The sequence below is a fragment of the Puma concolor genome, chromosome B1 (assembly GCF_028749965.1).
Source record: "Puma concolor isolate L17-30 chromosome B1, mPumCon1.1.hap2, whole genome shotgun sequence".
Lineage (NCBI taxonomy): Eukaryota > Metazoa > Chordata > Mammalia > Carnivora > Felidae > Puma > Puma concolor.
Window position 1 is genome coordinate 31,330,237 of NC_141670.1, and position 26,856 is coordinate 31,357,092.

At 38.5% G+C, this 26,856-nt stretch overlaps 1 long non-coding RNA gene and 2 pseudogenes across 1 annotated transcript in view; 2 read left to right on the plus strand and 1 right to left on the minus strand.

Moving 5' to 3' along the window:
- The window catches only part of LOC147581543 (uncharacterized), a 63,211-nt gene that overhangs the window by 27,848 nt on the left and 8,507 nt on the right, over nt 1–26,856 (plus strand). The gene's annotated exons all lie outside the window — the stretch shown is intronic.
- On the minus strand, nt 15,710–15,987 carry LOC112870025 (dynein light chain 1, cytoplasmic pseudogene; annotated as a pseudogene).
- Nucleotides 17,767–18,262, plus strand: LOC112869852 (small ribosomal subunit protein eS24 pseudogene; annotated as a pseudogene).

Sequence of the window (26,856 nt, forward strand, 5' to 3'; positions counted from 1 at the left end):
CGTCAGTCCTGCGACTTTATTCGCCTTTAGGATTATGTCGGCTCTTCTGGGTCTTCCGTCCCTCCGTATAAACTTGACATTCAGTCAGTCTATCATCTACAAAATACCTTGCTGGGATTGCAATATGCTTTACCAGCAACATCTCTTGTAACATGCTTGCCCAAGCAGTCAATACTCCAGTGAGGCGCCATCATTTTCCAGGACTTCTCTTGGGTTTCCCTGTTGTCTCCTCCTTTATAATAGTAACAGCTCTCTTTTCGATTCCTTTGTATTGGCTAGCTCTTTCAGAGCCATATTAAATACAAATTGCATTGTAGGCCTCCTTACCTTGTTTCTCTGTTTGATTATAATGTGTTTATTATTTCACCTGTGAGTTTAGTGTTGCTGTTCGTTCTAGACCTCTCATCCTGTTTCATCAGTTTCTTTCCATGCTTTCTTGAAAGGGTCTCTTGTCGATCTCATCTAATAGATGTTGCTTTTTATCAAGTTCTGTTCTTGCATCTTTCAAAATGACAGTTTGATTTATGTTGTCATGTTAATATAAGCAGATTTGTCAACTTTCCTCTCAATCTTGAATTCTCCCTGAATTCCTAGTTTAAGCCTTTCTTGCATTAACCTGCAGAGTTCTTTATTTTAGTGTACCCAACATTTAACCTGGTAATGTTTAATTCCATATTTTTGCACTTGTACTCATAAGTGTGATTGAATGTAATTTGAAAAATAATCTTTGCCTTTCTGTATACTCTCAAGCATTTTAAATGAGATCAGAATGATCTCTTCCTCGATGGTCTGAAAAATGTAGGGAGTCGTCCTTTGATAAAACTCTTTCAATTTCGTCTTTCATGAATGTTTATTCAAGATTTTAAAGCATGAGTCTGTATTAAATTTGGGGCATTTGTATTTTCTAAGAAGACTGCTCATTTCAATTTTATTTTCAAATATTTAAATAAAGAGTTTTATGGTGAGTTATCTCACAATTTAGAAAACATGTGTTTATATGTCCTTACTCTTGCTATCTTATTTTTAAATTTAAAAATTTTTTTAAATGTTTATTTATTTATTTTGAGAGAGAGAGAGAGAGAGAGAGCAAGCATGCACATGCAAGTTGGGGAGGGACAGAGAGAGAAGGAGAGAGAGAATCCCAAGCAGGCTCCACGCTGTCAGCACAGAGCCTGACACGGGGCTTGATCTCATGAACCATGAGACCGTGACCTGAGCTGAAATCCAGAGTCAGATGCTTAATCAACTGAACCACCCAGGCACCCCACTATTTTATTTTTTAATATTTAACTTATTTTTTATTGAGGCATAGTTAACATAGAATGTTATATTAATTTCAGGTGTACCACATAGTGATTTGACAATTCTGTACATGACACAAAGTCCCTCATCATAAATCTAGTCACCATCTGTCACCATGCAAAGTTATTACAATATTTCCGCATATTCTTTATACTGTACTTTTCATCCCCATGACTTCTTTATTCTCCTTACTCTTTCTATTGCTAGGTCTATTACTGTCTCTTTTCTTGATGAAATTACTCAAGAACCAGATTTTATACCCATTTTATATAAAGTAAGTTTTACTGTATTTTCCTTTTAAATTCATTATCATTAGTCTCTCCTTTTGCTTAGCTAGGTTCTTATTTCATTTATTTTGATACCTTAAGTTGAATGTTCAGTTCACCCACACTCATTAGCTCATGTTTAATAAGAAAAGCATCAAAAGCTATAAAGTTTCTTCTGATACATTTATTTTTTTTTAATTTTTTAATGTTTATTTATTTATTTTTTTAATGTCTCTGAGAGAGAGACAGAGTGCAAGTGGGGGAGGGGCAGAGAGAGAGAGAGAGAGACAGAATCCAAAGCAGCCTCCAGGCTTCGAGCCATCAGCACAGAGCCTGATGCGGGGCTCGAACTCACAAACTGCAAGATCATGACCTGAGCCAAAGTCAGACACTTAACTGACTGAGCCACCCAGGCACCCCTCTTCTGATATGTTTATTAACAGCATTTAATTTTCTACATATGTTTTCATAGTGACTGATTTCTTTTTCAAAATACATGAAGAAAGTGGATCCTTTGTAGAAAAACGAGAAGAGGAAAAAACAAATCACCCGTTGTTCCTCTAGATATGACATCCATTACTTATTTTTGACAACACGTTTTGTTAAAATGCCTGAATGTCAAAACCCATAATGAACAGGGTTAAAAGGGCAAAGTAGGAGAAAATGTCTGTAACATATATAAGGAAGTTGAATAGTTCTGGTATAAAAATCAGCTCTTTAAAATCAGCTCTTTTAAAGCTTTTTTTTTTTTTTTTTAATTTTTATTTATTTCTTGAGAGAGAGAGAGAGTGCAGCGTGAGTGAATGGGGGAGAGGCAGAGAGAGAGGGAGACACAGAAGCCAAAGAAGGCTCCACACTTGGGCTCTATCTCAGGAAACTGATCATGACCTGAGCCGAAATCAAGTGTCAGAAGCTTAACTGACTGAGCCACCCAGGTGCCTCAGCTCTTGTAAAGCTTTAAGAAATGGAAGAATAGGCAGAGTGCCCAATCAAGCATTTCAAAAAAGAAAAGGTATGTTGGCCTAAAATACATTTAAAAAAAATCAATTTTACCTGGTAAACAAAAGAGTGCAACTTAAAACCACAGTGACAATTTTTTTTTTTTTTTTTGCTTATAGGTTAGCAAAGATTTTTTTTTAATTCTTTTTTTTTTTTTTTAATTTTTTTTTTCAACGTTTATTTATTTTTGGGACAGAGAGAGACAGAGCATGAACGGGGGAGGGGCAGAGAGAGAGGGAGACACAGAATCGGAAACAGGCTCCAGGCTCTGAGCCATCAGCCCAGAGCCCCACGCGGGGCTCGAACTCACGGACCGCGAGATCGTGACCTGGCTGAAGTTGGACGCTTAACCGACTGCGCCACCCAGGCGCCCCTTTTTTAATTCTTTTTAATGTTTATTTATTTTTGAGACAGAGAGAGACACAGCATGAACGGGGGAGGGGCAGAGAGAGGGAGACAGAATCTGAAGCAGGCTCCAGGCTCTGAGCTGTCAGCATAGAGCCCGATGCGGGGCTCAAACTCATGGACCGTGATATCATGACCTGAGCCGAAGTCGGACACTTAACCAACTAAACCACCCAGGTGCCCCACAAAGATTTTTTCCTTTAGTTACAATCTCCAAAGTTGGCAAAGTGGTGAAGAGGTTGACTCTTCATCAACTTTCAGTAAAAACTGAAAATCAATTTTAAAAGCTTTAAAAATTGATATATTCTAAGAAAATCACTGCCAATGTACCAAAGATTTAGCTACAAAGATGTTGATTATGGCTAAAAATCATAAACCAATTGCTAAACAATCAGGGTTGGTTGATTTAACAATGGTAGAGTAATTGAAAGGATTAGACAGTTATTACAAATGACACTGCAGAAAATACTCCTGGAAAGGGAAGGATTGTCATGATATACTGATATGCCCAAACATACATTTGTTGCATGATTTCATTTTGGAAATATAAAGATACTGTGACTTATTTACATTTGAAAACGCTCATGCACAAATATATTATGGATAATTTTTCTCCTTCTTCTTCTCTATTCCCTCCTCTTCTTTTGCTTACTGTAAAATTTAGGCAAAAGCAAAAATTAGGATATGTAAAAATTGCCCATGATATCTTCAGAAAAATATTTTCACAAATATTCCAGGCTTTTTGTTGCTGTTGTTATAAAAAGACTTTCTTTCTTTTTTCTTTTTTGGTTCACAGCAAAATTAAAAGGAATGTACAGAGAGTTCCCATATATCCCCACCCCCCCCACACAGGCACAGTCTCCTCCATTACCAACATCTCCCACCAAAGTGGTACATTCGTTACAATCGATGAAATTTATTGTAGGCTTTTTCACATAACATCATCTGTTGTACTTTCATATTTGGCAATTAGAAAGTCACTGTGGTCATCTCTGCATTTCAGAAGGGTGAGAACAGAGTCTGTTGGAACAGAGCAGAGCCCTGGATGCACAAGGGTATACAGACTCAAGAGTGGACAACTATTTGAAAAAGTTTAGTAATAAAAGATAAGGAGTAAAGATAGAATCATTGGTGGAGAGGAGTCCCTGCAGGCAAAAGGAATACCCATTCATTGCCTAATGCAATTCTTGGCTCATTAAATGTTGAATTGGTTTAATGTATTTCATAAGACTTAACTGTCTTTCCAGAGACATAAGCTAGCTGAAGGCAAACATTTTATTTATATCCTCCCAGAATACCTACCATGTTCGTCTTTTTTAATGAGTATTTTAAATTTTATTTAATTTTATTTTTAATTGAATATTTTCTCATTTATTTTTAAAAAAAATTTTAAGTTCAAATTTAAGTTAGTTAACCTACAGTGTAGTCTTGACTTCAAGAGTAGAACCCATGGCTCATCGCTTACATATAACAGCCAGTGCTCATCCCAATAGGTGCCCTCCTTAATTCCCATCACCCATTTAGCCTGTCCTCCCACTCATCTGCTCTCCAGCAACCCTCAGTTTGTTCTCTATTTAAAAGTCTCTTCCGGTTTGCCTCTCTCTCTGTTTTTATCATGTTTTTCCTCCCTTTCCTCTCTGTGTTCATCTGTGGAGTTTCTCAAACTCCACATATGAATGAAATCATATGATATCTGTCTTTCTCTGTCTGACTTATTCTTAATATAATTGGAGACTCACTCGAAGTTTAAGAAATAATACAGAGATCCCACACGTTACTGAGTTCCCCCCATGGTAACATTAGCAAAACAATAGTATAATATCACAACCGGGATACTGACTTCTACATAATTTTCTGGTCTTACTCAGACTTTCCCAGTTTTACTTGTATTCATTTGTGCCTGTGTGTGTTCTATACAATTTTATCATTCGTGTAGGTTTGTGTATCCATAATCACAGTTGAAATACTAAACCATCACCATGAAGATCCCTCATGTTGCTTTTATAGCAAAGCCACTTCCCTCCTGACGTCTCTCAATGTTCACAGTTCCACGTACCTGAAAACCACTAACCAGTTTTTCCATTTCCAAAACGTTGTCATTTTAAAAATGTTATATAAGTGGAACCATACAATACGTAACCTTTTTTCGATTGGCTTTCCCTGCCCTTTAGCATAATTCACTGCAGATTTTCTAAATTGTTGTCGCGTGAGTATCAATAGTTCATCCTTTTAATTGCTGAGTAGTATTCCTTGACATGGATGTATCACAGTTTACTGTTTACTTGTAAAAGGACATCTGGGTTGATTCTGGTTTCAGGCCATTATGAATAAATGCCCAAGACTGTCATCGCTGGGTCATATGGTAATTGCATGTTTAGTCTTGTATGAAACTGCCAAACTGTTTTCCAGAGTGGTTGTACAATTTTACATTTCCACCAACAATATGTGAGTGATCCAGCTTCTTCATTTTCTTGCCACCATTTGGTGTTGTCACTATTTCCTATTTTAGCCGTTCTGATAGGTATGTGATATTTTATTGCAGTCTTAATTTGCATTTCCCTGATGCCTTGTGATGCTGGATATCTTTTCATTTGTATATCCTCTTTAGTGTTCATGACTTTTGCCATTTTCTAACTGGACTTTTTATTAATGTTGACTTTGAGAATTCTTTATATATTCTAGATACTAGTCCTTGTTTTGAATCTATAGTTTGCAAATTTTTTCTCCCAAGATGTAGCTATGCTTTTCATCCTCTTCACAAAGCCTTTATCATGGCAAAAGTTTTTAATTTTGATGAAGTCAAATTTATCAATTTTTTCCCTAATGGATTGTGTCTTTTGTGTAAAGTTTAGGGACTTTTTGCTTAGTCTTAGATCCTGGGAATTCTCTCTCTTTTTTTTTTTTTTTTTTTTTAAGAGTTTAATAGTTTTACATTTGCTTTTTGTCCTTGATCTATTGTGACTTTTTTTGTATAAGATGTAAAGTTTATTTTTTTTTAATGTTTATTTACATTTTGAGAGAGAGAGAGAGAGACAGAGTGTAAGTGGGGGAGGGCAGAGAGAGAGGGAGACACAGAATCTGAAGCAGGCTCTGAGCTGTCAGCACAGAATCCAATGCGGGGCTCAATGTCACGAACCATGAGGTCATGACCAGAGCCCTGAAGTTGGACATTCAATTGACTGAGTCACCCAGGTGCCCCAAGGCATAAGGTTTAGGTTGAAATTCACATTGTTTGCCTTTAGATGTCCAATTGTTCCAGCACCATATGTTGAAAAAGCTATTTTTTCTCCATTAAATTGCTTTGGATTGACGTCAAAAATTGGGTGAGCATATTTTTGTGATTCTGGATTCTGGATTCTCTATTCTGATCCATTGATCTATGTATCTATTCCTCCACCAATACCACAAGATCTTGATAACTATAGCTATACAATAAGTCTTAATATTGGGGAGAGTAATTCCTAATTTTATATTTTTTTGTCGAGATCATTTTAGTTATTCTAGGGTTTGCACCTTTCTATATAAATTTCGTTTTAATTTTATTTTTTAACATTTACATCCAAATTAGTTAGCATATAGTGCAACAATGATTTCAGGAGTAGATTCCTTAGTGCCCTTACCCATTTAGCCCATCCCCCCCCACACCCCCTCCCATAACCCTCAGTTTGTTCTCCATATTTATGAGTCTCTTCTGTTTTGTCCCCCTCCCTGTTTTTATATTATTTTTGTTTCCCTTCTGTTATGTTCATCTGTTTTGTCTCTTAAAGTCCTCATATGAGTGAAGTCATATGATTTTAGTCTTTCTCTGACTGACTAATTTCACTTAGCATAATACCCTCCAGTTCCATCCACGTAGTTGCAAATGGCAAGATGTCATTCTTTTTGATTTCTGAGTAATACTCCGTTGTATATGTATACCACATCTTCTTTATCCATTCATCCATCGATGGACATTTGGGCTCTTTCCATACTTTGGCTATTGTTGATAGTTCTGCTATAAACATGGGGGTGCACGTGTCCCTTTGAAACAGCACACCTGTATCCCGTGGATAAATGCCTTGTAGTGCAATTGCTGGGTTGTAGGGTAGTTATATTTTTAGTTTTTTGAGGAACCTCCATACTGTTTTCCAGAGTGGCTGCACCAGCTTGCTTTCCCACCAGCAATGCAAAAGAGATCCTCTTTCTCCACATCCTCACCAACATCTGTTGTTGCCCGAGTTGTTAATGTTATCCATTCTGACAGGTGTCAGGTGGTATCTCCTTGTGGTTTTGATTTGTATTTCCCTGATGATGAGGGATGTTCAGCACTTTTTCATGTGTCAGTTGGCCATCTGGATGTCTTCTTTGGAGAAGTGTCTATTCATGTCTTTTGCCCATTTCTTCAATGGATTCTTTGTTTTTTGGGTGTTGAGTTTGATAAATTCTTTGTATATTTTGGATACTAACCCTTTATGTGATATGTCATTTGCAAATATCTTCTCCCATTCTGTTGGTTGCCTTTTAGTTTTGCTGATTGTTTCCTTCACTGTGCAGAAGCTTTTTATTTTGATGAGGTCCCAGTAGTTCATTTTTGCTTTTGTTTCCTTTGCCTCCGGAGATGTGTTGAGTAAGAAGTTGTTGCGGCCAAGATCAAAGAATTTTTGCTTGCTTTCTCCTTGAGGATTTTGATGTCTTCTTGTCTTACATTTAGGTCTTTCATCCATTTTGAGTATGGTGTCATCCATTTTTGTGTATGGTGTCAGAAAGTGGTCCAGGTTCATTCTTCTGCATGTCGCTGCCCAGTTTTCCCAGCACCACTTGCCGAAGAGACTGTCTATATTCCATTGGATATTTTTTCCTGCTTTGTCAAAGATTAGTTGGCCATACGTTTGTGGGTCCATTTCTGAGTTCTCTATTCTGTTCCACTGATCTCTCTGTTCTTGTGCCACTACTATACTGTCTTGATGATTACAGTTTTGTAGTATAGCTTGAAGTCTGAGATTGTGATGCCTCCTGCTTTGGTTTTCTTTTTCAAGATCGCTTTGGCTATTTGGGGTCTTTTCTGGTTCCATACAGGTTTTAGGAATATTTGTTCTAGCTCTGTGAAGAATGTTGGTATTACTTTGGTAGGGATTGCATTGAATATGTAGATTGCTTTGGGTAGTATCGACATTTTAACACTATTTAGTTCTTCCTATCCAGGAGCATGGAATCTTTTTCCATTTTTTTGTGTCTTCCTCAATTTCTTTCATAAGCTTTCTATAGTTTTCAGTGTATAGATTTTTCACCTCTTTGGTTAGATTTATTCCTAGGTATTTTATGGTTTTGTTCTGCAACTGCAAATGGGATTGATTCCTTGATTTCTCTGTCACTTCATTGTTCTTGTATAGGAATGCAACCGATTTCTGTGCATTGATTTAATATCCTGTAACTTTGCTGAATTCATGAATCAATTCTAGCAGTTTTTTGGTGGAATCTTTTTGGTTTTCCACATAGAGTATCTTCATCTACAAAGAGTGCAAGTTTGCAGATCACCTTCTCCTGGGTGATTTCGATGCTTTTTATTTCTTTGTGTTGTCTGATTGCAGAGGCTAAGACTTTCAATACTATGTTGAATAACAGTGGCGAGAGTGGACATCCCTGTCTTGTTTCTGACCTTGGGGGGAAGCTGTCAGTTTTTCCCCAATGAGGATGATATTAGCATTGGGTCGTTCATATATGGCTTTTATGATCTCGAGGTATGCTCCTTCTATCCCTACTTTCTTGAAGGTTTTTATCAGGAATGGATGCTGTATTTTGTCAAATGCTTTCTCTACATCTATTGAGAGGATCATATGGTTCTTGTCCTTTCTTTTATTGATGTTATGAATCACATTAATTGTTTTTGTGGATATTGAACCAGCCCTGCATCGCAGGTATAAATCCCACTTGGTGTGGTGAATAATTTTTTTAATGTATTGTTGGATAATGTCTTGTTGAGAGGATTTTTGCATCCATGTTCATCAGTGAAATTGGTCTATAGTTCTCCTTTTTAGTGGGGTCTCTGGTTTTGGAATCAAGGTAATGCTGGCTTCATAGAAAGAGTTTGGAAGTTTTCCTTTCATTTCTATTTTTTGGAACAGTATCAAGAGAATAGGTGTTAACTCTTCCTTAACTGTTTGGTAGAATTCCCCTGGAAAGCCATCTGGCCCTGGACTCTTGTTTTTTGGGAGATTTTTGATTACTAATTCGATTTCCTTACTGGTTATGGGTCTGTTCAAATTTTCTATTTCTTCCTGTTTCAGTTTTGGTAGTGTATATGTTTCTAGGAATTTGTCCATTTCTTCCAGATTACCCATTTTATTGGCATATAATTGCTCATAATATTCTCTTGTTATTGTTTTTATTTCTGTTGTGTTGGTTGTGATCTCTCCTCTTTCATTCTTGATTTTATTTATTTGGGTCCTTTCCTTTTTCTTTTTGATCAAACTGGCTAGTGGTTTATCAATTTTGTTAATTCTTTCAAAGAATGAGCTTCTGGTTTCATTGATCTGCTCTACTGTTTTTTGGGGGTCTTGATAGCATTAATTTCTGCTCTAATCTTTATTATTTCCTGTCTTCTGCTGGTTTTGGGTTTTATTTGCTGTTCTTTTTCTGGCTTCTTAAAGCGTAAGGTTAGGTTGTGTATCTTAGATCTTTATTCCCTCTTTAGGAAGGCCTGGATTGCTATATACTTTCCCCTTATGACCACCTTTGCTGTGTCCCAGAGGTTTTGGGTTGTGGTATTATCATTTTCATTGACTTCCATATACTTTTTAATTTCCTCTTTAACTTCTTGGTTAGCCCATTCATTCTTTAGTAGGATGTTCTTCAGTCTCCAACTATTTGTTACCTTTCCAAATTTTTTCTTGTTGTTGATTTTGAGTTTCATAGCGTTGTGGTCTGAAAATATGCATGGTATGATCTCGATCTTTTTGTACTTACTTAGGGCTGATTTGTGTCCCAGTATATGGTCTATTCTGGAGAACGTTCCATGTGCACTGGAGAAGAATGTATATTCTGCTGCTTTAGGATGAAATGTTCTGAATATATCTGTTAAGTCTATCTGGTCCAGTGTGTCATTCAAAGCCATTGTTTCCTTGTTGATTTTTTGACGAGATGATCTGTCCATTGCTGTGAGTGGGGTGTTCAAGTCTCCTACTATTATGGTATTACTATCGATGAGTTTCTTTATGTTTGTGATTAATTGATTTATATATTTGGGTTTTGTCCACATTTGGTGCATAAATGTTTACAATTGTTAGGTCATCGTGGTGGATAGACCCCTTGATTATGATATAATGCCCTTCTGCATCTCTTGATACAGTCTTTATTTTAAAGTCTAGTTTGTCTGATATAAGTATTGCCTCTCTGGCTTTCTTTTGTTGACCATTAGCATGATAGATGGTTCTCCATCCCCTTATTTTCAATCTGAAGGTGTCTTTAGGTCTAAAGCGGGTCTCTTGTAAAAAGCATATAGATGGATCTTGTTTTCTTATCCATTCTGTTACCCTATGTATTTTGACTGGAGCATTGAGTCCATTGATGTTTAGAGTGAGTACTGAAAGATGAATTTATTGCCATTATGATGCTTGTAGAGTTGGAGTTTCTGGTAGTATTCTCTGGTCCTTTCTAATCTTTGTTGCTTTCAGTATTTATTCATATATATATATATATATATATATATATATATATATATTCATCTTTTCTCCCCTCAGAGAGTCCCCCTTAAAATTTCTTGCAGGGCTGGTTTAGTGGTCACAAACTCCTTCAATTTTTGTTTGTCTGGGAAACTTTTTATCTCTCCTTCTATCTTGAATGACAGCCTTGGTGGATAAAGAATTCTTGGGTGCATATTTTTCTGATTCAGCACACTGAATATATCCTGCCACTCCTTTCTGGCCTGTCAAGTTTCTGTGGATAGATCTGCTGCAAACCTGATCTGTCTTCCCTTGTAGGTTAGGGATTTTTTTCCCTTGCTGCTTTCATGATTCTCTCCTTGCCTGAGTATTTTGTGAATTTGACTATGATATACCTTGTTGATGGTTGGTTTTTGTTGAATCTAATGGGGGGTCCTCTGTGCTTCATGGATTTTGATGTCTGTGTCTTTCCCCAGGTTAGGAAAGTTTTCTGCTATGATTTGCTCACATAACACTTCTACCCCTATTTCTCTCTCTTCCTCTTCTGGGACCCCTATGATTCTGATGTTGTTCCTTTTTAATGAGTCACTGATTTCTCTAATTCTTAAATCGTGCTCTTTTGCCTTAATCTCCCCCTTTTTTTCTGCTTCATTATTCTCTATAAGTTTGTCGTCTATATCGCTGATTCTCTGTTCTGCCTCATCCAATCTTGCCGCTGCTGCATCCATCCGTGATTGCAGCTCAGTTATAGCATTTTTAATTTCATTCTGGCTATTTTTTACTTCTTTTATCTCTGCAGAAAGGGATTATAATCTATTTTCAACTCCAGCTAGTATTCTTATTATCGTGATTCTAAATTCTTGTTCAGACATCTTGCTTGTATCTGTGTTGATTACATCCCTGACTGTCGTTTGTTCTTCCTGTCTCTTTTGAGGTGAATTCCTTTGTTTTGTCATTTTGAAGGGGGAAACGGAATTAATGAGGTAGAAAAAAAAATAAAAATTAAAAAAAATTTTTTAAATATTAAAATTAAAAATTAAACACATGCACACACTCACACACACACATACAAACAAATTGAATAGATGCTGCTAGATCCTAGGTGTGTTTTTGTCTGGGTGTTGAAAGTGGTTTGACAGATTAGAAGAAAAAAAATGGGGGGGGGGGGGGAAAAAGGAAATCGTTTGAGAATTTAAAAAAGTAAATACACTGAAGTAGACTAAAATGAGATGATGGGGTAAAATAGAATTTGAAAAAATTTACACAAAAGTAAAGAATATAGTAGAAAAAAATTAAAGAAAAATATTTTTAATAAAAATTAAAAATAAATATGAATTTTTTCTTTTTCTGTATTCAAGAAAAAAGAAAAGAAACAAAAAAGAGAAAAAAGACTTAAATAAAGGAAATTGCTTGAAAATTTGAAAAAGTAAATACACTGTAGTAGACTAAAATAAAATGATGGAAGTAAAATAGAATTTGAAAAAATTTACATAAAAGCAAAAAATATAGTAAAAAAATTAAATAAAAATATTTTTAATAGAAATTGAAAGTAAAAATAAAGTTTTTCTCTTTCTGCATTCAAGAAAAAGAAAAGAGGGGCGCCTGGGTGGCTCAGTCGGTTGGGCGGCCGACTTCGGCTCAGGTCATGATCTCGCGGTCCGTGAGTTCGAGCCCTGCATCGGGCTCTGTGCTGACAGCTCAGATCCTGGAGCCTGTTTCAGATTCTGTGTCTCCCTCTCTCTGACCCTCCTCCATTCATGCTCTGTCTCTCTCTGTCTCAAAAATAAATAAATGTTAAAAAAAAAAAAGAAAAAGAAAAAGAAAAGAAGCAAAAAAGAGAAAAAAGAAAAAGAAAAAAAGGAAATTGTTTGAAAATTTGAAAAAGTGAATACACTGATGTAGACTAAAATAAAATGATGGAAATAAAATAGAATTTGAGAAAATTTACACAAAAGTAAAAAATATAGTAATAAAAATTAAAGAAAAATATTTTTAATACAAATTGAAAATAAACATCATTTTTTTCTCTTTCTGTATTCAAGAAAAAGAAAATAAGTGTAAAAGAGACCAAGAAAGAAAGAAAATTGAATAGATGAACCTGCTAACAGATTGAAGTAGAACTGAAATTGCTTCGTTTTCCCTAAAAGTCAGTCTATGTAGCACTTTATAGTCCATAAACTATGCAGGCGGTGAGACTTGTGTTCTTGAAGAGCAAAGTTGGCCCAGTTGGGCGGGGCTCAGTGTAACAGCTCTGCTCTCCACTAGACGGCGCTGCTAGCCTACTGAGGTGGATTATCACGGGGCTCGTAGGTGCATATGCGCGTGCGTGGGAGTGGTGCAAATGGCGCCACCCAGCTACCCAGTCTGTTCTCCCAGATCAGCAATCACACACCCGTCCCCTGTCTTCAGTTCTCCTCCACTCCCCACTTTTTCACTCTCATGACCAGGCCCCAGGCAGTACCTCCCTCAGATGTGGCTGTTTTTCCCAGCCCCTTACTTCCAAAGCACAGCAGCTTTCACCTGCTCTACCCCTCTGCAGGAGGGTCTCACCAAGCAATGGCCAAATGAGCAATGGCCGAATGTCAGCTGCACCCAGGAACGCCCGCTGGACCCTGCTGCTGCTGGTGCCCTGAGACTGCGGCCAGGTGCCAGCCTGCCCCAGAAAAAGTTCTCAAGATAGTGTAGCAGCAGCGTTTCAGGGATTATGGAAAATCACAACACACATCTGTCACGAGGCTTCCCCCTTAACGACCTTGTTCCAGCACCAGCGCATGTGGCCATTTTCTGGGGTCTGCTGGGACCAGATGGCTTCAACAGTCTCTACCAAATGTCCTTCCAGCAGTGGAACTGCTTTTCCTCATGTGGCCTGAGAACTTCTCGGACCCCACTCTGTTCCTGGGGATTCATCCTTCCCACTAGAGCACCGCCAGGTATCAAGCTGCGAAGTTGCAGCCTTTGCCCTCCCCTTGTTTACAGTCTTAATGGAATTTAAACCCTCTCCTTTCTCCTTTCTCCCTTTTTAGTTTAGTCCCTGCGGCTGTTTCCAATTTTCCACTTTCTCTCCAGCTGCTTTTGGGGAGGGGTGCTTTTCCCGTATTCTCCCACCCCACCCCCAGTTTCCGTCCTCTCTCTATTCACAAAGGACCTCCCTTCCTGCACCTTCTCACTCCCCACGTTCACTTCTCCGTGCCGTGTACCTGCTGAATTCTATGGTTCAGGTTGTGCAGATTGTTGTGTTAGTCCTCCAATCAGTTTTCTAGGTGTGTAGGATGGTTTAGTGTTGGTCTGGCTGTATTTCATGGACGTGAGACACACAAAAAAACTTCCATGTTGTTCTGCCATCTTGGCTGCTCCTCCCTCTATATAAATTTTAGAAGAAGCTTGTCAATAGTCACAAAAAGCCTTGCTGGGACTTTGATAGAAATCACATTAAACAGATCTGTATCCAGATTCCTTTTTTTTACATGTGGATGTTCAGTTGTTCTAGCACCACTTGTTAAACAGACTGTCTTTGCTTCATTGTATTGAATTTCCTCCTTTGTTAAAGACCAGTTGACTCTATTTTTGTGGGTCTATTTCTGGGCCTTTTATTCTGTTCTGTTGATCTATTTGTCTCTTATTTTTCTGATGCCACACTGTCTTGATTATCGTAGCTTTATAGTACATCTTGAGTTGGGTAGTATCAGTCCTCCAGCTTTGTTCCCCTTCAGTATGTTTTGGCCATCTTGGATCTTTCACCTCTCTATATAAACTTTAGAATCGGTTTGTTGGGGCGCCTGGTGGCTCAGTCGGTTAAGCATCCGACTTCGGCTCAGGTCATGATCTCGCGGTCCGTGAGTTCGAGCCCCACATCGGGCTGTGTGCTGACAGCTCAGAGCCTGGAGCCTGTTTCAGATTCTGTGTCTCCCTCTCTCTGACCCACCCCTGTTCATGCTCTGTCTCTCTCTGTCTCAAAAATAAATAAACGTTAAAAAAAATTTTTTTTAAAAATAGAATTGGTTTGTCAACATCCATAAAACAACTGCTGAGATTTTGACTGGGATTGCATTGAATCTACAAATCAAGTTATAAAGAACTAATATCTTGATAATGGGTCTTCCTGTACACGAATATGGAACATCTCTCCATTTATTTAGTTCCCTGATTTCGCAGAGTTTTGTAGTTTTCCTCCTATAGTACTTGTCCATATTTTGTTAGTTTTATACTTAAGTATTTTATTATGGAGGGACTAATGTAAATGGTAATGTGTTTTTAATTTTAAATTCCACTTGTTCATTGCTTGTATCTAGGAAAAAAGGCAATTGGCTTTTGTACATTAATCTTATATTCTGTAAACTTGCTACAATCTCTTATTAGTTCTAGGAATTTTTTGTTGATTCTTCTGGGCTTTCTACATAGACAATCATGTCATCTGTGAAAAAAGATAATTATATGTATTTCTTCATGATATTTATTTTAGTATTTTTTTTACTTATTGCATTAATAAGGACTTTCAGTACAATATTGAAAAAGAGTGTTAAGAGTGGAAACCCTTGTCTTATGCATAATGTTAGTGAAAAATGTCAAGTTTCTCACCACTATGATGTTAGCTTTAGGGTTTTGTATATATATTTATTTCTCCAACAGATTTTTTGTTGTTTTGTTTTGTTTTTTGAAAAGAATGGATTTTGAAGAGAAAAACATGGGGAGAGTTGTTTGGAATAGAAAATAAATACAAAAAGGGGTGCCTGGGTGGCTCAGTTGGTTAAGCAACCAACTTCAGCTCAGGTCATGATCTCAGGGTTTGTGGGTTTGAGCCCCATGTCCAGCTCTGTGCTGACAGGTCAGAGCCTGCAGCCTGCTTCGAATTCTGTGTCTCCCTCTCTCTCTGCCCCTCCCCTGCTCATGCTCTCTCTCTTTCAAAAATAAATGTTGAAAAATCTTAAAAGAAAGAAAATAAATACAAATGTAAGCTGTTTTGCTAATTGTTTTATAATCAAAAAAATTTGCACGGAAAATACCGTATACAAAACAACACAATAAAGGTTTGAAGATCAAGGTGTCCCCTTAGGCAAAACTGAAGATTTCAGTATTTGGAAGTTCCAAATACTGCAAGGCTGCAGTCCTTGTTTTGGGATGGATCACTGGGTGTGTGACACAGTTCAGGCTCTTAACCAGATTTAAACAGAAGAATGGCCACTTGGCCCAGGTAGTAGATGAAGTGTTTGGTTTCATGTGTCACATGACTATCAACGTTTCTCACCACGATGAGGTCCCAGGTGGGGTTGTACTTCTTGTCAAACTCTTTTAATATGGGCCACAAAGTCCTTCTCTATGTTCTATTTCTCCAAGACCTGAGTAGCACACTCCATTGCATCCTGTTACATCTCCTCCAACATGTTGGCATTTTTGATCATTTCATCTGAGCCTTTTGGTTGCACATAGTTACCATGGAGCAGCCAATAGAAACACTCAGACCTAGCAGGAGCTGCCCTTATTGGGTCTTTGTATATAATCTTTATTAAGTTGAGGAACTCCTCCTTATTCCTAGTTTAATGAGAGTTTTCACCATGAATGTGTGTTGTATTTTGTCAAATGCTTTTCCTGCCATCTATTTATACGATCGTATAATTTTTCTTCTTTAGCTGATTGATAGGAAGGACTATGTTAGTTGATTTTTGAGTGTTTGGGCAGTCTTGCATACCTGGAATAATTACCACTTGGTCACATGTATACTTTTTTCTACATTGTTGCATTCTATTTGCAAATATTTTGTTGAGGATATTTTTATACATGTTCATGAGAAATATGGGTTAATAGTTTTCTATTTTTTTGCTGTGTCTTTGGTCTTGGTATTGGGGTAATGCTGGATTCATGGAATGAGTTAGGAAGTATTTCCTCCGTTTCTGTCTCTGAAAGAGATTACAAAGAATTTGGCATAATTTTTTCTTTAAATGTTTGGTAGATTTCACCAGTGAACACAACTGGTCCTGGTACTTTATGTTTTGGAAGATTAGTAATTATTGATTAGATTTATTTACTAGATAGGAGCTATTCAGATTGTCTCTTCTTGTGTGAGTTGTGACAGACTGTGTCTTTCAAAGAATTGGTCCATTTCATTTATGTTATCAAATTTGTGGGCATAGAGTTATTCGTGGTATTTCTTTATTATTATTTCCATTTTTGTGGGAGGTGTAGTGATATCCTGTCTTTCATTTCTGAGATTAGTAATTAGTAGTGTGTTCTCTCTCTCTCTTTTTCTTAGTTAACCTGCCGAGAGGTTTATCAATTTTATTGATCTTTTCCAAGAATTGGCTTTGGGTTTCAATAATTTTCGTTATTGATTTCCTGTTTTACATTTCATTAATCTCTGGTCCAACTCCATTTTTGTTTGTTTGTTTACTTTGGACTTAATTTGCTCTTCTATTTCTAGTTTCCAAAGGTAGAAACTTAGCTTTTTAATGTTAGGTTTTTGTTGTTTTCTAACACATCCTTTCAGTGCTATAAATTTCCCTCAAAGCACTGCTTCTCTGCATCCCACAAATTTTGTTTTATTTTATGTTAGTGTAGTGTAATGCCTGAAGTTCCGAAACCTCCCACAAAAGTCCACCAGAGTCGTAAGTCAAAGCCAAGCGGCAAGGGTCGTTTATTGCAGGTTCGAACCTGGACCTCTGCGCACTCGTTGCCGGTGACGCTAAGAGGTCCCGATCAGGGTTGGTACAGCGTTTTTATAGACAGAGACAAATAGCACAGGGGAGGTTTCAAATTATGAGGGGCCTGATTAGTTGATTTTAAAGTAAGGACATTTGTTGTTCTCTGATTGGGCGTCCTTTGTCTGTCCTTTGACGGGAAGGCTTTGTCCGTTACTTGTGGCGGGAGGAAAAAGGGGGAAGGGGGAAGGGGGTAGGTGAGGAATGTGCTAAGCAAGCAGGTTTACAGAAGCGAGAAATGCCGTTTAGTTTATGTACATATCAGACTACATTTAGGAAGGTTTACAACCCATTCTACTACACAGCGGGTTACATTCAGGAAAGGCCTCACAATGCTCGTAGCAAACAGCAAGCAAAACAGACTTCTCAGCAATTGTATTTCTTATCAAAGATCCATAATAAGCAGAAAAGAGAACCTAGCTTTAAACTAAGGCAGGGCTGTCATCTGGATTGTTCCTTTCAGTAGTTCAAGATATTTTTAAATGTCTCTTGAGAGAAATGTGTTATTCTTTAAATAACACATTTAAATGCGTGTTATTGGCTCGGCCACCATAACGAATGACACAGTAACTATCCGGACCAGGAAATTTATGACCAACCAACTACTTCAGTGGAAATGAATGGTCATTGATGTTCTTCACCCTGGAAAGGCAGCAGTACCTAAGACAGAAATTTGGGGGAAAACTAGCCAAAGTGCACAAGGCCACACCAGATGCCATTGTTGTATTTGGACTCCGAATCCATTTTGATGGTAGGAAGACAACTGGCTTTGGCATGATTTGTGATTCTTTGGATTATGCAAAGAAAAGTGATCCCAAATGTAGACTTGCAAGACATGGCCTGAATGAGAAGAAAAAGGTCTCAAGAATTCAGCAAAAGGAACTCAAGAACAGAATGGAGAAAGTCAGGGGAACTGCAAAAGCCAGTGGTGGTGCTGACAAAAAGTGAGCTGGAGATTGGACAATAGGAGTAAAGGTTCTGTAGTGACTTTATCTGTGATGGTTGTGCAGATTTTTCATGAGAGGATTAATAAACTAAGAACTGGGGCGCCTGGGTGGCGCAGTCGGTTAAGCGTCCGACTTCAGCCAGGTCACGATCTCGCGGTCCGTGAGTTCGAGCCCCGCGTCGGGCTCTGGGCTGATGGCTCAGAGCCTGGAGCCTGTTTCCGATTCTGTGTCTCCCTCTCTCTCTGCCCCTCCCCCGTTCATGCTCTGTCTCTCTCTGTTCCAAAAATAAATAAAAAAAAAAAACGTTGAAAAAAAAATTAAAAAAATAAAATAAACTAAGAACTTTTAGGTGTCTAGTTGTTTGGAAAAAAGTGTATTTTTTAATCTTCACATATTTGGAAATTTTCTAGTTATTTTTCTGTTATTGATTTCTAGTTTACTTCCTTTGTGGTCTCAGAGCAGACATTGCATAATCGTTTTTCTTTTAAATTGGTAAGTTGTGTTTTGTGACCTAGAATGTGATCTATCCTGGTGAATGCTCCATGTGAGCCTGAGAAGGATGTGGATTCTGTTGTTTTGGGATGGAATAGTTTATAGATCTCAATTATGTACAGTTGATTGGTGGGGCTGGTGAGTTCAACTATTTCCTTAATTGATTTTTTGCCCGATGGATCTGTCCATTTCTGATAGAGGGATGTTATAGTTTCCAATTGTGATAATGAATTCACCTATTTCTCCTCGCAGTTCCCAGTTATTGCCTTATAGATTTTGACACTCTGTTGTTTGGTGCACACACATTAAGGATTATGTTTTCTTGGAGAATTGAACTTTATAAACATGTAATGCCATTCTGTACCCCTGATAATTTACCTTGCTATTCAGCTTTTCTCTTGTTAGGATGGAGTGATGAGTTCTAAGATCCTTACATGTAGGACAAGAAATGGGGAATAATTATATATAATATCTCTCTCTTTAGTTTTCATTGTTGTTACTTTGGGTACTACAATATATATGTGTATATTATACCAATATTTTACCACTTTGAATGAAGTATAGAAGCATTCTTTTCATTTCCCTTCTAAATTTTAAAATATCATTGTCTTGAGTATCCTATGATGCTATAAATCAAATGTGATTTATACAACTCAAGAGGAAAAGGACAATCTGTTGTATACACCCATATTTCTGCTGTTTTTCTTCTTCCTTCTTGATGCTCCAGGATTCTTTTATTCTTTCCTTTGTGTCTTTTAAAATGTCTTTTAGCCATTCTCTTAGGATAGGTTTGCTATTCCATTATATGAGAATGTCTTTATTTCCCCTTCGTACTTGAAGGATAGTTTCGTGAAATGTGGAATTTGTAGCCGACAGTTCTTTTTCCCCCAGCATTTCCAAGATATTGCACTACTTCCTGCTGGACTCTGTGATTTCAGATAAGAAATCTGTTATTTGAATGGTGTTCCCCAATTCATTTCCTCTCTGTCTGCTTTCAAGATTTTTCTTTGTCCTTTATTTCTAAACGTTTAATTTGGATATGGATATCCAAATACAGATGGCATTTGGAGTTTGTTTGCTTGGATACTTGGATCTATAGGTTTATATCTTTCACCAAGTTTGGGAAGTTTTTAGCCATTACTTTTTCAAATACTCTTTTACTCTCACTCTCTTTCACCCTTTCCTTAAGATTCTTGATATACCCATGCTGGATTATTTATTATTGTCCCACTGGTCTTTGAGGGTCTGTTGAATTTATTTTTCTTTAGTGTATGTCTTCCATGTTGTTCAGATAAGGGGAATTCTATTGATCTGTCCTCAAGTTCGCTTATTTTATCTTCTGTCTTCTCCATTCTATGACTGAGCTCATCTAGTGAGTTTTGAGCTTTTCTGCCTCTTGTATTTTTTTATTCTATAATTTGTATTTGGTTATTTTAATATTTGATTTCTTTGCTGAGCTTGTCTATTTTCCCATTTGTCTCAACAAATTTTAAAAGCATTTTAAAATTGAAGCATTTAAATGTTGAAGCATTTTTATTCCGTAAGCTTTAAAATCCTTGGTGGTAATGTCAGAGAATTCCAACATCTAATTCATCCCCATTTTGGAGTCAATGGTTGTCTTTTCTTATTCAAGGTGTTTTTCTTGACTCTTAACACAAAAGATCATTTTCTATTGTATCCTGGATATTTTGTCTAATACATTAGGAGTGTGGGTCCTGCTGTATCTTTTTAAAAAAACAATTTTTAACGTTTACTTATTATTGAGAGACAGAGAGACACAGAGCATGAGCAGGGGAGGGGTAGAGAGAAGGGGAGACACAGAATCCAAAGCAGGCTCCAGGCTCTGAGCTGTCAGCACAGAGCCTGACGCAGGGCTCAAACTCACAAATTGCGAGATCGTGACCTGAGCGGCAGTCGGTTGCTTAACCATCTGAGCCACCCAGGCGCCCCTATATCTTTTATTTTAGTAGGAAGTCTCCCTGTTTAGGTTTAACAGTCAAACCTTGGGCTGCTTTTGTGGGCTGTGGTTCCAATGGCTGTGCATTTGAAGCGTTACTTTGGCTCATTTGAGTCTTCTGAGGCTTCCTCAGGTCTCTGCTTGTGCTGCCTATGGGGACAGAAAGGATTTTCCCAGGCTGGGATTCTGAAGGAGCACTACGTAGAGATCCCCCAACTGGTGCTTTCTGTCTTCTCTGGTGTCCCTGAGCACGGAAGAGGATTCTTGCACCTGCATATCAAAAAGTCTTTTCAGGTTGCTGCTTATGTTGCTGCATCCCTATAGCTGGGTCCAAGCGTCCACCTTGGTGCCTTTTGGAGAGTGGGATTGACCATTTGTTATGGCTGAGTCCCTCCCACTGGTTCCACATGTTGACCCTGGTGGCTCCCAGTAGGAGAAGGGATATCAGGAGTATTAGCATTAGGTTTGTGGTGCCCAGGGGATAAAGGAGGCTTCCCAGACTAAGTCTGTTGTGGTAAGTTGGTCCCTCTTGCCAGTTCTGGCCCCCTGCATCAGTGAATCTCAACAGTGCAGGAGTATGGGGGCTCCTGGGGAGAGTACACGCCCTTGTCTTTTTTCGTTGATGAGGCTCCTAATTATTTTGCCTTGCTAGTGGTGTCAGGCTTACTAATGTTGTCGGAGTGTCTCCCATTCGATGCAGGAAAGGAATGAATTTACCTGGGCTGTATTTTGTTGCCAGGTTGAGGGTCAGGAAATGCTGGGTCTCAATGACCTTACTCTGTTGGTTGCGAGAAGACACAAGATACCCTTGCACTGAAGTGTTCCTCCAGTCCTAAGGTTCCAAATCAGCTTGACTTCTGCTTACCACCATTCAGACTTCTTGTTTACTTTTATTATTATTATTATTATTATTATTATTATTGCATTATTTCCGGAGTTGACAGTTATGCTTGGGAAGCCTGTGTCATCTTGTCAGGCTGGAAGTTCTATCATAATATTTTTGCTAAAAACTAGAAAATGACTTCTGAAAAGATTTCACAAATGCAATACGTTGGTTTCTGTGCATTATCACACTAAACAGTATAAAAAATGAGCATGGTGTAGATATATGTATCATTTTAATGTGATTAATCCTCCATAAGTTTAGACACATTTATGACAGTACTTGTTTGAGAAGCAAACCTGAGAATTAAATAGAGAAAAAGTGATTTTTCTCTATTTGATGCTATATGAAGTTTTCCTACTGATGAACACAAGAAAAAAATAAGCTAAATATTAATGCAAACATATGTCTGTCTTCTCGAGACTACATGTTTAAAACAACTTACAGAAATTGCACAAGGTTTAAGACTAAAGATCTTCACTATTAAAATCACATACACTTGGTAAAAATATGCAAACCAATGACACGATGCTATATCAGGCCCTCCGCACGTCTCTCGACTGAAATTTATAACTGGAATTAATTGCAGATGACTTTGGCTCATGACTGGGTAATTTATTCCAGGCTAGAGGTTTCAGAAACAAAGCATCTTTATCTGTCTCTGTCTTTAGTCCTCCTGAGAGGAGCCCATTTATCAGCCTTCTTTATTGATTTTTTATTTAGAGAAGTGATGCAAAATGTGCTAGACAGCCAGATAAATTAGTGATCATCGCCTCCTTTGCGTAGTTCTGAATTTCAAAAAACCATATGCATATACGGCATATATCATTCTGTTATATATGACTATAATACCTAACAAGGGTCTCATCACTTAAAACATAAAAACACACAGAGACCATCTTACTGGCTTTCGTTGGTTTAGAAATGAAAATTATATTGACAGGCTCTTTTTGATATCCCTTAAGCGATAATTTGGTTAACATTAATTATCATCGTGATATGTGATTGTATTTATGTATTTATGCATTTATGCATAGACCATTTGAATATTTTACATTTGCCTGTTAGCATTGTTTTCAGCACGCTTTTATATTCGTGATCTTTTATTCTTTTCACAACTCGGCTTTATGAAGTACCTTCATCTTGCAGATATGCAAGCTGAAGAGAAGTGTAGGACTTATTTTGTTAAGGTCAAACAGTTAACTTCCAGCAGCCTGGAGACCCGAATATAGATCTTCTGACTCCAGGCTCTTTGCGGTAAACATCAATCCCTCTGTGACTAAAGTCCAAACACAGGATGAAAGAAAACAGAGCAGAATACAAAAGGAGTTATTTCGTGCTGCATGGAGAGGTGCTGTTTGCAACCAGGAAGCATAGCTAATTACCAACCTGGTGTTAATTACTGATCTGCATCTAGTTTATGACTAAACATTATTCAGCCCGTGCTGATTAATTCTGCTGTGAATCAGATCATTATATCATTGGTTAAAATTCATACTTTGGCCATACGTCTGGGAACAGTCTTCTAGTTCATCCACCCCACATGCAGAGACTATTTGTAGTTAATGAAAAAAAAAAATTGTGATTCATAGAATTCTAATTTCTAAGTTGCCACAAATGCATCGAAGATTATTATATAGAAAATGATGTTTGGCTAATTAAATACCGATCAATCCAACTTCCATTCCGAAGCCTGTGCAGAACAAGAGACTACATTTAGGATCCATTCTTCGTACGCTCAGATTTAAGTAGAGAATCCTTCTTCACTTCATATGAAGAATATAATTTTCTTTGTTTATTCAACATGCTGCATTATTCATTTTATTATAAAAATTGTCTACTCACAAGGTTTTAAAATAATTGAGTCTATTTGTTTCGCTTTCCCTGATGTATTAATATTTTCTTTGCATGGTACTTTAGAAAATATATGACCTAGCAAGCAGCCTAATTCTTGTCACAGCTGCAACCTTACTGAGGCAGAAAATTTGGCATTTATATAAAATGAAACCATCTCTAATGCTTTGTCCGCCCTTCTAGAATCCCCTTTGTTTAATCAGCATGTGTAGAGCTTATAAAAGGACTGCTTTCAGGAATAAGTAGATAGAAATGAGGGGATGCTGATGTGTGAATAAAATGGTGATATAAAAGAAAATGGATTTTGTTCCCCCTCCAGCTGAAGTCTGTGGATGTTGCCCTCTGCCTGTCACTGATAGCTGTATGTGTCAGTCTCCGGATTCTGAATTACATCCCTGACCCACCCCCTCCCAGACCAGGATGTCCCTGCTACACGTTTCCATGGTGCCGAGCTTCCCTATCATAGCGCATTATTGTAATTGCTTATTGTATCTTCTGAATCCTCTGATAGTCATAGAGTCAGGGACAGGGTCGGCCTTGCTTCGCATTCTTGCACCGTCATCTAGTACAATGCTGGCACACAGGGGCTCTTCATAAATGTTTGCTCAAGAAAAAAATGGACACAGTCTAAAATTTGAGCTCCTGGCCACTCTCACTCACACCATGAAGGCTCTGCCTCAATATTCGTGTGAATCTCGCCCTTCAGAAACAACACTCCTCTGTTCCTTTTGGTAGTACCAGCATCTAACTCAGTGTCTGCAATATATTAATTGCTTGGTGAATGTCCCTTAAGTAACTGAATTAATGAGTTGCAACCAGTTCTTATCTTGGGCATGAGCTAGTTATTTGTGGATCAGATCTGAGACTCTCTGGTGATTACATCACCAAGAGTTGTCTTCAGGACTGCGTAAGGGTAGGGAACAGGCCCATCTACTGTGAAAGGCATTTCCCTGATGTGTAAGTTAAACAAAGTTCACATTCCTATGCAATTTTCAGCCTAGTATAAATTAGACACTCAAATAAACTCAAGAGTCGAATTTTGATTTTTCTGGTACCCTGACTGATTTTTGATGGCCTCAGTGAAGGATGCAGTCCCAAGTTCATTTCTGAACATCCTTCATTTTGATTCTGAAACCTGTCACACAATGAGAAACACCAGCCCCTTGGGTATGGTGGGTTTTATGTCTCTGACCTGTCTTATCTCTTCATGGTAAAAGGAAGAATGCATTCCATGTCAGAACAGGGGTTCTGAACACCAGCCTCCTTCAGATTCCTCCTGGTGCCAGATGGGCACAGAGGAGAGTGGACGTACTGGGACTGGGAGGGGGAGGGGAGGGTTCGTCTGCATTGTGTCAACTGTGAAACCGTCCACAGCTTGAGTCTGTGCCGATCTGCTGGCGCCCACTGGGCGGGGATGGTGGCGCTGGCCAGGCAGCCTCCGTAGGTGTCAAAGCTGGAAGTTGGAGTGAAGGAACAGTGACTCAACCTCAACGCTGTTTTATTTTGTGTTGTGCCACCAAAATCATTCTTGCGGGGAGCACACAAAGTGGAAGGGGAGATGTCGCTTGAGTCACAGGACCCTTGGTATGCAAACCACAGCTGTAGCTTTGGCAATGGTAAGCAAATGAAGCGCCAAGAATCTCTTTGGAAAAGGAGCAAATATAAGAAGGATTTACTGAAATGATTGGATTAGAAATTGTTCTGAAGAAGGAAAGAAGTTGAGAAAAAACATATAGGGTTTTCACTGCCTTCTACTGATTTAGATGGGACGCACAGTCACACAAAGTGGTAATACGTGTTCATTTGTTTCTCTGAATCGGTTACTTGAGTTTTCAACTAATGGGAGAAAATTAGAAGCTCTTAGCATTATATGAGGAAAAGGAAGCCATTTAGAGCAAGGGGAAGACATCAATTACCAATAGTATTCCATAGATTCTCCTTTTTATAGTTTCTAAACCCATACATTAAGGGGAAACTATCATGACTATGTCTACCATAGTATGCTCTGCTGTGTAGACATTTATCCAAAGAAACTTTCATGAGCTCTACCATGTGCCCAGCACTCTGAGAAGCACTCACTGCTCAGAACGAGGTCCTTGTGCCCAGGAAAGCAGCTGCAACGGTGCTTCCAGCTGAGGAACAATGGGATGCTATGCCATCCCCACTCTGCAAACTCAAGGCTAGGCACTGGCCACTCAGGACAGAAAGGGAAGACTCTCCTTGCCAGTCAGATGGTGGCCAAGTTATCCAGACTGAAAAATCCTAGTTAGAAGAGCAGGAAAAATCTCATAGCATTGATACTCTAGCAGATCAGGAGCTTCAGGCCAAAATTTAAGTGAAGATGGCTACCTAGAGAAGCACATAGGGGACCAAGGCGACTTTGGCTCCAACTGTGCTCAACAAGATGACATTGAGATTTGGTTTTCACGAACACATGGGTAAAGGGACTGGGGGGAGCCTGTCTGAGGTGATGGGTCTAATAGAAATCCCTCATCCATAAAGTTGCGATCCCAGTGGCCATGTCCTTGATGTGAAGGTGAAACGGAAAAAAGAGCATCGATGTGGGTACGTAGGTAGGTAACAGTCATTCGCCAAGAGTCACACTTATCAGGATTCACAGTTTTAGAAATTCCATACCATTTCTTCTGTTCAGCAGCAATTTATTTCTGAGGCGATGAAGTATCTGCTCTGACAGAGAAAAAGAGAGGGTATTTAAAGGAGATTAAAAGGCACATCAAGTCAACATACGAGAATTTGTTTGCTTTGGGTCCAGGGTGAGGTATTTTGGCAGCAAAATCCAGTCTTTTCTTTTTTGGGCACATCTTAAGCTCCCTGGATGGTCATGTGACAAAGTTCTCTCCAATGGAGTGTGACAAAGGTAACGTGGCTCCCTTCCAGATCAGGAAACACTCTGGCACATGCTTCTCCACTTCTGCCTTTGGACCAGACAATGACGGTGTTGTCCAGAGAGATCGAGTGTAAGGATGAAAGAGTGTCCATCAGCGTGAGTGCCTGAATGGCTGTCCGTCGAGATGACCCACAGACCTGAACAACTGTGAGAAAGTAATAAACTGCCTTGTGCTAAACCCCTGACACGTTGGGGTCTGGTGGTGGCTTCCAGCTAGCCTAACCTGACCAACACAAAATCCAAGCACCCGCCATTCTGAAGAGTAAGGACTTGGAAGACCGGAGCAGAGGAGAGTAGTGAATCCTGAGACAGGCAGGAGAGAATGAAAAACAGAACTTACTACATGTTTTCATTTGTTTTATTATGGAGGCCATTGCTGATTATAAAATCCATGTTGAGATGAAGAACAAAGCAAATCAAACTTATGTCCTGGTGCTACAGTCCTAGGACCTTGGGAACTTCTCAGATGGCCCTTCCTGATGGCATGCCTTTCACGCCTAGAGAGGCGGCTCCTGTG